The following is a 12,142-nucleotide window of genomic DNA, read 5'->3' as shown; positions in this document are numbered from 1 at the left end:
GAGTTCAAGACCAGCCTGCACAACATACTGAGACTCTGTCTCAAAAAAAATTTTTTTAAATCAGGCTGGGCACAGTGGCCCACGCCTGTAATCCCAGCACTTTGGGAGGTGGAGGCATTGCAGATCACTTGAGGTCAGGAGTTCGAGGTCAGCCTGGCCAGTGTGGTAAAACTCCATCTCTACTAAAAATATAAAAATTATCTGGGCGTGGTGGTACGTGCCTGTAGTTCCAGCTACTTGGGAGGCTAAGGCAGGAGAATCACTTGAACCCGAGAGGCAGAGGTTGCAGTGAGCCTAGATTGTGCCACTGTACTCCAGTGACAAGAGTGAGACTGTCTCAAAAAAAAAAAAAAAAAATCAAATGGAATATCTTGATATGCCCTACACCACTGAAGCCCTAGAAATTTCACTGAGGTAGAAGGCCCCTGGATTTTTTTTTCAGATTTATTTTCCACTCTCTGTCATGCACATATCTTACCAATGTCTAGAATAGGTACTATTTCTCTCTCACTAAATCCAATCAATATAATCTCATTGATGTCATGAACCAGTTTGTGATATCTCTTGAAAGGGAAAAATGATCAAGACCCCATTGGGTGCAGTGGCTCATGCCTATAATCCCAGCACTTTGGGAGGCCAATGCAGGAGGATGGCTTGAGCCCAGGCGTTCAAGACCAGCCCGGGCAATGTAGTGAGACCTTGTCTCTACAAAAAAATTTTAAAAACTTAGCCACTTGTGATACATGCCTGGGGTCCTAACTACTCAGGAGGCTGAGGTGGGAAGATTGAGCTTGGGATGTTGGGGCTGCAGTGAGTTTTGACCATGCCACTGCACTTCAGCCTGGGCAAGAGAGTGAGACACCATCTCAAAAAAAAAAAAAAAAAAAATCCCTGTGAACTAAATTATGACATAGAGTTGGAGAGTTGAGGTATCCCTAATGTAGGCAGTGAAGGTGTATTTCTGGGCTTTCCAAATGAAAGCAAACTGCTTCTGATGGACTTCATGGACAGGGATGGAGAAAAGGGCATTTGCCAGATCAATAGCTGAATACCAGATACCTGGGGATGTGTTAATTTGCTCAAGCAGTGAAACCACATCTGGCACAATGGCTGCAATTGGAGACACCACCAAGTTAAACTTACAGTAATCCACTGTCATCCTCCAAGATCTGTCTGTCCTCTGCACAGGACAAATAGAAGGGTTCAATGGGGATGTGGTGGGAATCACCACTGTAAGAGTTATAGAAAGAGGAAAGACGAAATGTGGCTTAGTAGTTAAAGACAGATTTATTTTAGAGAAAACAAACCTGAGGGGCTCCTGGCCATTTTCAGTCAGGAGCACTTTCTCTTACAGACTAAGAGTATATGTTGGTTTTAGGGTGAGGGGCTATTACAAGCCTGGAACGTTTCTGTATGGGGGGAAAAGTTTTATGGTGGGGTTGGAATGTCTCTGGGCAGAGGGGAGGTTATCTTGGGGATGACATCTTTCTGGCCGAAGTGGGGTTATCTCGAGGCTGGCATCTTCCCAGCCAGAGGGGTTTATCTCACGGTTAGCATGTCTCTGGTCAGGGAGGAGTTCAGAATGTTTCTGGTTGGAGATGTTTGTGGTTTATGGTCTTGCTGACCTTACCCATTAGGTTGATGCCCTTTGGATTTAGGTGTTTTTTGATTAAGGTGAATTTTAAAATGACAGTGCTTGTTCAAGATGGCAATACTCCTGCTCTGTCAACCACTCCTGTATCTTTCAAGTCCTTAACGTTGGCACTAATTTCTGCAGTCCCCTAGGAACATAGTATTGCTTTTGATATATAATTTTCCTAGGTAGAGGCAGTTCTTGTGACTTCCACTTGGCCTTTCTCACCACAGTAGCCCTCACTCCACAGGTCAGAGAACTAATGTGGGATTCTATCAGCTGCTAAGTATATCTATTTCAATTACACATTTCAGAACTGGGGAAATAACCACAACATAGGCTTGGGTACCCGCTAGGTCCACTGCGAAATGGACATAAGCTAAAATTCCATTGATTCTATGACCTCCATAAGCCACTATTCTGACATGATCACAGTAACATTTTGGGTCTCCTTGAGTAAATGTCAAAGCCAGTGTCCAGTAATTCCCAAAAGGTCTGATTATTTCCTTTTCCTCAGTGCGGTTATCCTAAAGGCTATAGACCCTTCGGTGAAAGCTGAAAGATACAGTGTAGATTTTAGATAGTTTTCTGGGGTTCTTACTCAAGGGAGACTCAGTCTCCCCTTCACTCAAGGTGTTCTAGGTATCTAAGCTGGCTCAAGACTGGAAATTTTTTTAATAGAACATCAAATACCAAACTAAATTTATTTTGCTAAGAGAAATTGATGAACTAAAAGAGAAATAAGGGCTGGGCACGGTGGCTCACGCCTGTAATCCCAGCACTTTGGGAGGTTGAGGTGGGTGAATCACAAGGTCAGGAGTTTGAGACCAGCCTGGCCAATATGGTGAAACTCCATCTCTACTAAAAATAAAAAAATTAGCTGGGCATGGTGACGCACACCTGTAGTCCCAGCTACTCAGGAAGTTGAGGCAGGAGAATCGCTTGAACCCAAGAGGCAGAGGTTGCAGTGAGCTGAGATTGTACCACTCCACTCCAGCCTGGGCAACAGAGACTCTGTCTCAAAAAAAAAAAAAAATAAATAAGTACAGTCTAAATTTTAGATATATGAGGAAAAACCCTGAGATTACTAATTGTGTATCACAGTCCTTTTATGTAGATTCTGAAAATGATGGTATCAATAATAATACGTACAGTGGATTTACATTTTAAACTTGATCTATTACCTTTGAATATTTGTCTTACACTGGAAGCAAATTCTGACATCTTCAAGAAACCAGTATGGGCCAGGCATGGTGACTCACGCCTGTAATCCCTCCACTTTGGGAGGCCAGGGTGTGTGGATCACCTGAGGTCGGGAGTTCAAGACCAGCCATGACCAACATGGAGAAACCCCATCTCTAAAAAAACAAAAAGAAACCAATATGAAAAAGCTAAATGTCGACTTAAAATAGTTAAACCCCTTAATAACTTCCTTTCACTACTTAAGTTCAGCGTTTGAATAACAAAGGTAACATAAGTACTTAAGATCCCAAAGGCGCATTGCATTCTATTAATAATGTCAACAAAACTCCGTATCTACTAAAAATAGTCTTTTTTCTTTGCCTTCCAGTTTTACACTTTTTTAAAACACAAAAAAGTGGAGAAGATCAAATAACTAGATGGTAAAGCACTAACTTTTAAATGTTACATCTTTAAACCCATGAGAATCATAATTCTAAATATGGCCACTGGGGACAGCCTATAAACCTTTGACCTTTTCTTAATACTGACACTATGTATCTGATTTTTCATAAAGAAAACAGAAATGCCATTAAGAAAGTGTATTTTTCCTTGACACACTCTGCAATCTTAATTAACAGACTCTGAGGCTCCAAACATGTAAACAGTTTATCCTGTATTATGAAAGAGCAAAGTCGTGATAGCAGTATAATGAACAATAAAGTATAGCTTCTCCCAAGAAAGAGCTAAAGACTAAGTAGTGCTGCATTCTTGAAGTCGTTTCCGTTTTACCCAAGCTTATTTTAGGTAATCAAAGCCTAGAGCAATGAGCTCGAGTAAAACTTAATTAGGAACACTGAAAGCTAGATTTATTTGCGGCATTTGTCTTCATTTTGAACAACATGATTAAAAATCCCAGAATCAGAGATGAAAGCATAGTTTTTCCTGACTGAGATTCAATACTATGCTGGAAACCGCGCCCCCCCCCCCCCGCCCACCTCCGTGAAAACCAATATATTCCATTTCAGTCTTCATAGGTCTACTAATAAAAAGGTCTCATAATTTAGGCACACACTTTGACCAAGTTTAGCTTTATCACATCTAAAAAAAAATTCATGTATAAAACAAGTATCAGTTCAAAAATACAGATTACTTTTTAAGAAGAACGTGCAGGAAATATAAAAATAATTAAATCTGGTAGAAAGGAACCGTTACACCTGCCTGAAATTGAGGAGGCTGAGGCAGGCAGATTATTTGAGCTCAAGAGTTTGAGACCAGCCTGCCTAATGTACATTACAGTATCATTAGTACAGCTGCCCTCCAGGCAGCTTGTTTTACTGTTTAGACCAGAGGTAGGTACTCAACACAGATTTCCTAATTCATGTTACTAAGAGGCACCCTTAAAGTGCTCCGTTTCCCTTGCTTGGTACTTCAAAAAACCGTCCTGATCTCACTGCCCTGTCCTTTCAAAGAAGCATGATGGCCAGCCATTCTGAACTTCTAGAGAGAGGTCTTTGGAGATTTCTTCTAGAAGATTAAGAAATCTTTAAGAATTACAGGCTCAGACATACACTCATCACAACAGTCTCAATTGCCTCAAAATATGAAATAAAGCTGAAATGTTTTTATTTCATTTTATGCCTTAAATTTCTATATCATTAAGATGCCAATGTTTTGATGAAAAAGTAGAAAATAGAGTATAAAATTCAGTATCACCTATTTGTCTCAAATACAAGTACAGTGAGTATTAAACAGGAATGTCAATATGGTAACAAAAACTTGTAGATTTGCCCAAAGTAACTCTATTTCTCCAAATTTGAGGTGTATGGCAAGTTGAATGTTTGTTCTCTCAGCAGTTACATCATCAGCTTAACACTTCCAAATACTGCTGGAGGCATTTCTCTGTTCACGCAGACTTAAGTACATAAATACTGAGCTGTAAATAGTTTGCCTTCCATGTTTGGTCTCTAAGCATTAAATATGTAGACTTCAAATCAGTCTGTATGATCCAGTGGCCCTCTCTTCAGAGGAATCAGTAACGCATTTGACAAATAACTAGAATCATGAATTGTAAATTGACATAGGTACAGTCTTGATAATAAGATTCCCAAATATGTATTTTTAAAATTTTAACCTTTGGGGAAAAAAACAAATTATAATATCATCAGCTTTCAGTTGAGGTAACCTCTGCAAGTCACAGCTCCACATTTACATACAGTTCTGACCCTCCTTTTGGCTGGGTTGTGGTCAATAGAATCTGAAGATCTATCACCAGAACGTTTTGTTGTAACTGACAGCACGAAATCACCACTGAGACAAAGACTAGGCCAAATTACAGGGTCTTTATTGCTGGCGACCACGGAGGACTCGTGTCTCTCTAACCCATGGCCCCGAAAGGAGGGTGTCAAGACCTTTTATGCCCGTAAACCACTTCCTGAGTGGGGGTGGGGGCAAGGGGACTTTGGACATTCCGTAAACCACCTCCTGGGCAGTGTTGAGGGTGAGGGGCTTTGGACATTCCGATTGTTACTTAAGTGGTTTACAGAAGTCAAGATAAGTGTTAGTTTACACATTGTCTGGTTAGGGTGGAAATTACAGACCTTAGTTACTTATTACAAGTCTTAAAATGGCGCAGGGGCCAAAATGGCATTGGTTTGGACTGCTCGCCTATCACATTAGGGTTACAGAGAGCAGTTTCAATGGAAAGCTGAGGTATGGTCGAGGTATGCAGTTTATGGGGCATTTACCATGTCACATTCCCCCCTTGTTTTATTTACAGGAATTAAATCATTGATTCCTTCAGCAGGTCAGTATTGTTTGTTTGTTCTAAGGGCCCATATTGAGACCTTAATATCATTAATTTTACAGAGTTTACCCTAGATTTAATGAGTCTGAGCAGTTGATTTAGGAGGCAGGGGCCAAACGTGAGTCCCAGTAAGAGTAGGGCTAGAGGTCCCACTAGGCCCTTGAGGAGGGAAGTGAGCCAAGGGGACCAGGAAAACATTTTTTGATACCAACTTTCTGAAGCCTCTGAAAGTTGTTTTCTGGTTTCGAGATTTTGTCTGACCAGGGAGAGGCTCTCTGAGATGAGGCCTGACCTATTAGCATAGAAGCAACATTGTTCATTAAGGGCGGCACATAACACCCCTTGTTTTAAGAATAACAAATCTAGTCCTCGCCTGTTTTGGAGGACCATTTCAGCCAAAGACTCAACCTGATCAGTGAGTTGGGAAATGGAGCTTTCCAGGTGGCTTAAATCAGTATCTATGTGCTAAGAGAGAGTTTTAAAATTCTGGTCCCCAGTTATAAGAGCTGATATTCCAACTGCAGTGAAGCCAGCAATACCTAATCCAACTAGTAGAGGGATGATAATAGGGACTCGCTTCCATCAGGCAGTAATAACATCTGAGGGGGCCAGGAGGTTAAGTCCCTGTTGGCCGTCATAAATGTTTACTCTTGGGAGGATGTATACCGGGTGCACAGTATGGCAGTAGAGCTGTTGAATTGGTATGTGGAAATGCAGTTGGTGAGGCCAAAGGTGCAGGCTAACCAAGTGGTATCTGGGGCCCGATAGTAAAGGTTTGTACCATTAAAGGTTCCATTGTGGGAGACATTACAATAGTGTCTATAGGGAGAACCTACAAGGGTGTAATTTGAGGAGTGGTAGCAGTGCCCAGACCCTTCTATGTCTCCCAGGGATAAATGGAGTGTGGATCGGGAACTTGAAGAAATGGACAAGTTGGCAGGTAATTGGGAAGCCAACCTGGTATAAAACAGTGGTTGAGGGTTTAGACAGAGCCAACAGTCTTTCCCTAAATCTGGGTTAGATTTGTTGAGGAGGTGGTGAGCTCAGGACAAGGTTAGCAGGGTTGTGTCTTCTTTGAGCAGAGTTGGGGTTGTAGGGGAAGGTTGTTGAGGGGGAGTATTGTTTGTCTGGATGAGGGGATTTTTAGGGGGGGCTTCTTGTTGTATGACCTGGGCAATGGGTCCTATAGGGCGGTTGGGTCGGGGCAGGGTTATATGCTGGATGGTAAAAATGTTTCCCATGTCCCACCCACTCATAATATACCCTGAGACCCCAGGTTCGCCCCATTGTCCATCTACCATCTGGGGTAGTTACAGTTATCCTGAGTGGGTTACAAGACCTGGTGTAGCATGGGAATGGGGAAGAGTCTTGGTTAAAAGAGATGGAGTCTATGTTTTTGGTGTAGCCTGATACAGTGGAGATAGTTTCACAACCCCAATGGGGGCAAAAGAATTCATTTAAGTCTCCACAGTTCCATCTTTTTTGTGGGGTGGATCCTGGGCACAGATATGATCCATAAGTTTGAAGTTGTTGCTCTGCCCTTGCACTGCCACACCTGGCTATAATATGTTTTGTCCTAGGATCTACATTTGGGGTCAGGAACGGGCCCAGGAGGGCACAGAGGTCTAGGGAAAAGATAATGGGGGTCTTCGGAATGTACTCAAGAGTTAGGTTGACAAGGGTGGATCCCTTTCCGGTTAAGGAATGAACATATCCTCCAGTGGAGCCCTCAGTGAGGACCCATTGATAGTAGGTGGGTCCTAAGCGGGGGTTTGCTATAGGGATTTATAGCACGGATTAGGGTGGCGAGGGTGGTGACCCCGAAGAGCACAGAAGTCTTAGCTTTAGTGAATCGGGGAATGAATGATTGATGCTCTATTGTCCTTCTGGTGGGGCAGTCTTGACATGGGTGTGATGAATCCAGTCCACCTTGAGTGCAGTGGGCGTGGTCAGGATAACCGTGTAGGGTCCCTTCCGATGGGGGGGTGAGGCTGGAGGTGGCAAACCTTTTAACAAGGGCAGAGTCTCCAGGGTGGAAGGGGTGTGTCGGCTGGTCTACGAGGTCCAATGGGGTGGGATGGGTGTCCTTAATGAGCTGGTGTACCTGGGATTGAACAAACTGGAGCACCTGTAAGGACTTGAGTGTATAGTTATGGACTTCAACATGCACAGTATCTGCGGATCCGGGGAGTAAAGGAGGGGGACTGCCGAACATGATTTCAGAAGGGAAGAAGCCTTTCTGATAGGGTGTGCATCGGATGCAGAGGAGAACAAAAGGAAGCAGGCTGACCCAGTTTCCACCGGTCTCTAGGATAAACTTTTTCAGGGTTTCTTTTAGGGTCCGGTTCATTAGTTCGACTTGTCCTGAACTCTGGGGATGATGGGCACAGTATAATTTCCAGGATATACCTAGGGCTTTGGCTAGGCCCTGAGAAATTTGTGCAGTAAAGGCGTGCCCATTGTCTGACCCCAGCGTTAGAAGGAGGCTGAACCGAGGAACAAGGTCCTGTAATAGTTTTTTTGTGACCCCCAAAGCAGTATCGGACTTAGTAGGGAAGGCCTCGACCCATCCAGAGAACGTATCTATAAACACCAGGAGGTATTTATAGCCATTTACTGGGGGTTTTATTTCAGTGAAATCTACTTCCCAGTGCTCCCCCGGGCTAGTCCCTCTGAGTCTCACTTCTACCTGGCTAGACCTGTTCCCTCCCGGATTTACTTGGGCACATACATTACACCAAGTAGTGATTTCCTTGATAAGTTCATGTAAATGGGGAATGTAGTACTTGGCTTTTAGCAGTTCAGTTAGTTTGTTCTGTCCTAAGTGAGTGGCCTGGTGTGTGTCCTTAACTAGGGCCCGTCCTAGAGCCTCGGGGACCACAATCCTTTGGTCTGTCAGTATCCACCATCCTGTGGAGTCCTGTGTGGCACCCTGTTCCTTTGCAAAGTCCTTCTCACGTGAGGAGTACGTCAGAGTAGGGGGCAGAACTGGGGCAGGCAGGGTTACGAGGAGGGTCAGTGGTTTCACTGGCCCCATGGCTGCCTGCCTGGCCTGTAAGTCAGCAGCCCTGTTTCCCCTGGTGAATCTGGTGAATCCCCCTTTTGATGTCCCTTGCAATGGACTAGTGCCACAGTCTTGGGCTTCCATATAGCCTCCAGCAGGGCTAGAATTTCCTCCTCATTTTTAATACCTTTTCCTTCTGAGGTAGGTAGTCCTCTTTCTTTATATATTGCTCCATGTACCTGAGCTGTAGCGAAGGCATAATGGCTGTCAGTATAAATAGTGACAGTCTTTTCCTCTGCCCAGTTCAAGGCTTTTATCAGGGCTATAAGTTCAGCTTTTTGGGCTGAAGTCTGATGAGGAAGGGCTTAGGCCCAGATGACCTGCTCTAGGGTGACTACAGCTGCCCCCGCATACCTGACTCCGTTGATTGTAAAACTGCTGCCATCTGTATATGGTACCTCTTCCGGGTTCCGTAAGAGGATGTTGGTGAGGTCTAGTCGAGCGGTTTAGATGACATCTATTATTTGTTGACAGTCATGTATGAGTCCTCCTTGCTTACTTATTAGGGAGCAATGTGGCCGGATTCAGGACTGTAGTCAGGAACCTGATGCCGGGCTGGTCCAGGAGTAGAGCCTGATACTGTACTATGCGGGCATTAGACATCTACCTTCCTGGGGCCCCGCGGAGTAGTGATTCTACTGCATGGGGTGCCACTAGGTTTAATGCCTGCCCCAGAGTCAGTTTGTCCACCTCCTTTACCAACAGGGCTGTTGCTACCATGGACTGGAGGCAGGCTGGCCACCCAGAGGCTACGGGATCAAGTCTTTTTGATAGGTAGGTGACTGGCCTGGACCATGGTCCTAATGTCTGGGTGAGCACCCCCTTCGTGATTCCTTGTTTTTCATATACAAAGAACCGGAAGGGTTTAGAAATACCTGGCAAGGCCAGGGCTGGGGCCGAGGTCAGAGCAGCTTTAAGTTTATCAAAAGCCTGTTGTTCTACTACTGTCCAAATTAGGGGTTGATTCCCTCCTGTGCAGGCATACAGAGGCCTGGCTATTTCAGCAAAACCTAAAATCCATAGCCTACAGTACCCTACCGCCCCAAGGAACTCCCAAACTTGGTGTTTTGTGGTAGGGGTGGGTATCTGTAGTACTGCTTAGACGTGGCTGGGTGCCAGTGCCCAGTTGCTCTTTTTTATGATACAGCCCAGGTAAGTAACCTATTGTTGACAGAGTTGGGCCTTTTTGGCTGAGACTCGATATCCCAGAGTTTGTAGGGTCAACAGTAACAACTGGGTGGCTTCCCTGCAGGCCTCTTGGGTTCTTCAGGCCAGAAGTAAGTCATCTACATATTAGAGTAGAGTACATTCAGGGAACTTGGCCTGGAAGATGGCAAGATCCTGACTAAGTGCCTCATCAAATAGGGTGGGAGAGTTCTTGAATGCCTCAGGCAGCCGGGTCCATGTGAGTTGCCCCAGGACCCCAGTGTCCAGGTCCGTCCACTCAAAGGCGAATATGGGTCTCCTAACTGGGGCCAGTGGGATGCAAAAGAATGCATCCTTGAGGTCCAGGACAGTATAGTAATGGTGGTTTGGATTCAGGAGGCTTAGGAGGGTATATGGATTTGGGACCATGGTGTGGACAGTTCCCACTCTTTTACTTACTTCCCTTAAGTCCTGTACTGGCTGGTAATCCTTTGTGCTAGGTTTTAGAACAGGGAGCAGAGGGGTGTTCCAGAGGGACTTAGAGATGGTGAGAATTCCTCCTTCCAGGAATTGTTATGTCTTGTTATATGCAGAGCGATTTCCCCGCCTGGCTTCCTGACTCATTGGATATTGCCAAACCTGAACTGGAGCTGCCGTCGCCAACAGTTGGACCACAACTGGGGTATGGTGTTCTGCCAGACCTGGGGGATTGGTCTCAGCCCACACTCCAGGTACACTCTTCTGGAATTGGCGGAGGAGGTCTGACGTTGATGCTTGATTTGTTTCTGGTGATAAAGCTCCTGAAACAGATACTTGTCTGACAGAGCACAAGTGATGAGGATTTGCTGAGGTGCTTTCGATACAGAGGGCAAAGCAGGGATAGAGAGGCAGGCCTGATTTTTGCAGAAGGAGATGGTTGCTCAAAGTTCGTGAAGTAGGTCCCGCCCTAATAGCGGGTAAGGGCATTCTGGAAGAACTAAGAAGGAATGGGTAACGGTGCCGTTTCCTAAGTCAGCAATTCTATTTGTGGTCTATGAACTTGTCGTGGTCTTTCCTGTAGCCCCCTGGATGACAGGATAGTTGGTCCCAGAGGCTGAGTAAGGACTAAGTGGGCCACCCCGCTGTCCACTAAAAACCTGATAGGTTTGCCCCCAATCTTTAAAGTAACCCTGGGCTCCTGGGGGCTTCACAGATAAGAACCCCGGCCCCATCAATCCTGACCTTCTAAATTGAGAATAGTCCTTGGTGGTTTTTCCTGAGCAGTTACTCGTCTTTTTTTCTTGGGGCACTCATTTTTCCAGTGTCCTCTTGTTTACAGTATGCACATTGATTTCTTCCTAATGGGGGTGGGGGACCCCGGGGGCCCTTTTGCAATGCCCCCTGCCCTCATGGAATGACTCATGTTTCCTGAAGGGCTGCTATTACTGCCTTAGTAACTTTCTTGTCTTGTATGGCTTCAGGAGTATCCCTGTTATCAAAAACCTTCTGGGCAATTTCTAGCAATTGGATCAAATTCATCCCCTGGAATCCATCTAGTTTTTGTAACTTTTTCCTGATATATGGGGCTGACTGGTAAACAAAGGCCAAGTTAATGGCCCGTTGATTTTCTGGGACCTCAGGGTCTATAGGAGTATAGATATGGTACACCACTTGTAGGTGTTCCAGGAAAGCAGCCGGTGACTCCTGGGGCCCTGAGTCACTGTTCCTACCTTGAAGAGGTTGATGGGCCTCCTAGCCGCCCCCTTAACCACTGCTAAAAGATACCAGTGAAAAGGGTTCAGAGACTAGTGACCCCCCCAAGGTGTTGGAGTCCCATTGGGATCGGGTAGAGGGAAAAACCTCTTCAATTCAGTCCTGGTTCTCTTCTACTGTTTCTCCCCCTGGACCTATGATGGCTTTCAGGGCTCCCTATCTAATTCTGCCTCTTTCCTCTGTGGTGAACAGAATCAGTAATAATTGTTGGCAGTCCCAACTGGGACGGAGTCTGGAGTACAGATTCCAAGAGCCCTGTCAAAGCCTGGGGCTTCTCAGAGAACGGGGGATGTTGAGCCTTCCAGTTATATAAGTCACTTGACAAGAAGGGGATGTGAACAAAGAATGGGCAACCCCAATTGTCTCTTCCTGTTGGGGGCACCTCTCGGAGAGGAAGGATAGCGAGGGGGTGGAGAGCCCCACTACGGGTGTGTAGGGGGGACAGGGGCCGGCCACTGGTGCTGTCCAGGGGGCAGTGCTGAGGCCCCAGTTCAGAGGGCCTTGAGTAGGGTGGAGGTAATTCCTTATACTCTGCTGGGGAGGGAAGAGTGGCTGGTGCAGA

General features: G+C 45.4%; 1 long non-coding RNA gene across 4 annotated transcripts in view; it reads left to right on the top strand.

Moving 5' to 3' along the window:
• The window catches only part of LOC105734468 (uncharacterized), an 81,989-nt gene that overhangs the window by 57,760 nt on the left and 12,087 nt on the right, over positions 1-12,142 (top strand). For 3 of the 4 annotated variants that reach the window (XR_010338149.1, XR_010338147.1, XR_010338146.1), the window contains 2 exons: positions 9,388-9,456; positions 10,422-10,559. The exons of the other annotated variant lie outside the window; for it this stretch is intronic. This is a non-coding gene — a long non-coding RNA (uncharacterized LOC105734468). The remainder of the gene's footprint in view (positions 1-9,387; positions 9,457-10,421; positions 10,560-12,142) is intronic. 4 annotated transcript variants of the gene reach the window in all.

Source organism: Aotus nancymaae, unplaced genomic scaffold (assembly GCF_030222135.1).
Source record: "Aotus nancymaae isolate 86718 unplaced genomic scaffold, 86718_ANA_hifiasm-v0.15.2.pri h1tg000058l, whole genome shotgun sequence".
Classification (NCBI taxonomy): Eukaryota; Metazoa; Chordata; class Mammalia; order Primates; family Aotidae; genus Aotus; species Aotus nancymaae.
The sequence above is the reverse complement of the archived record's forward strand: the minus strand, read 5'-3'. Positions and strand labels throughout refer to the sequence as shown.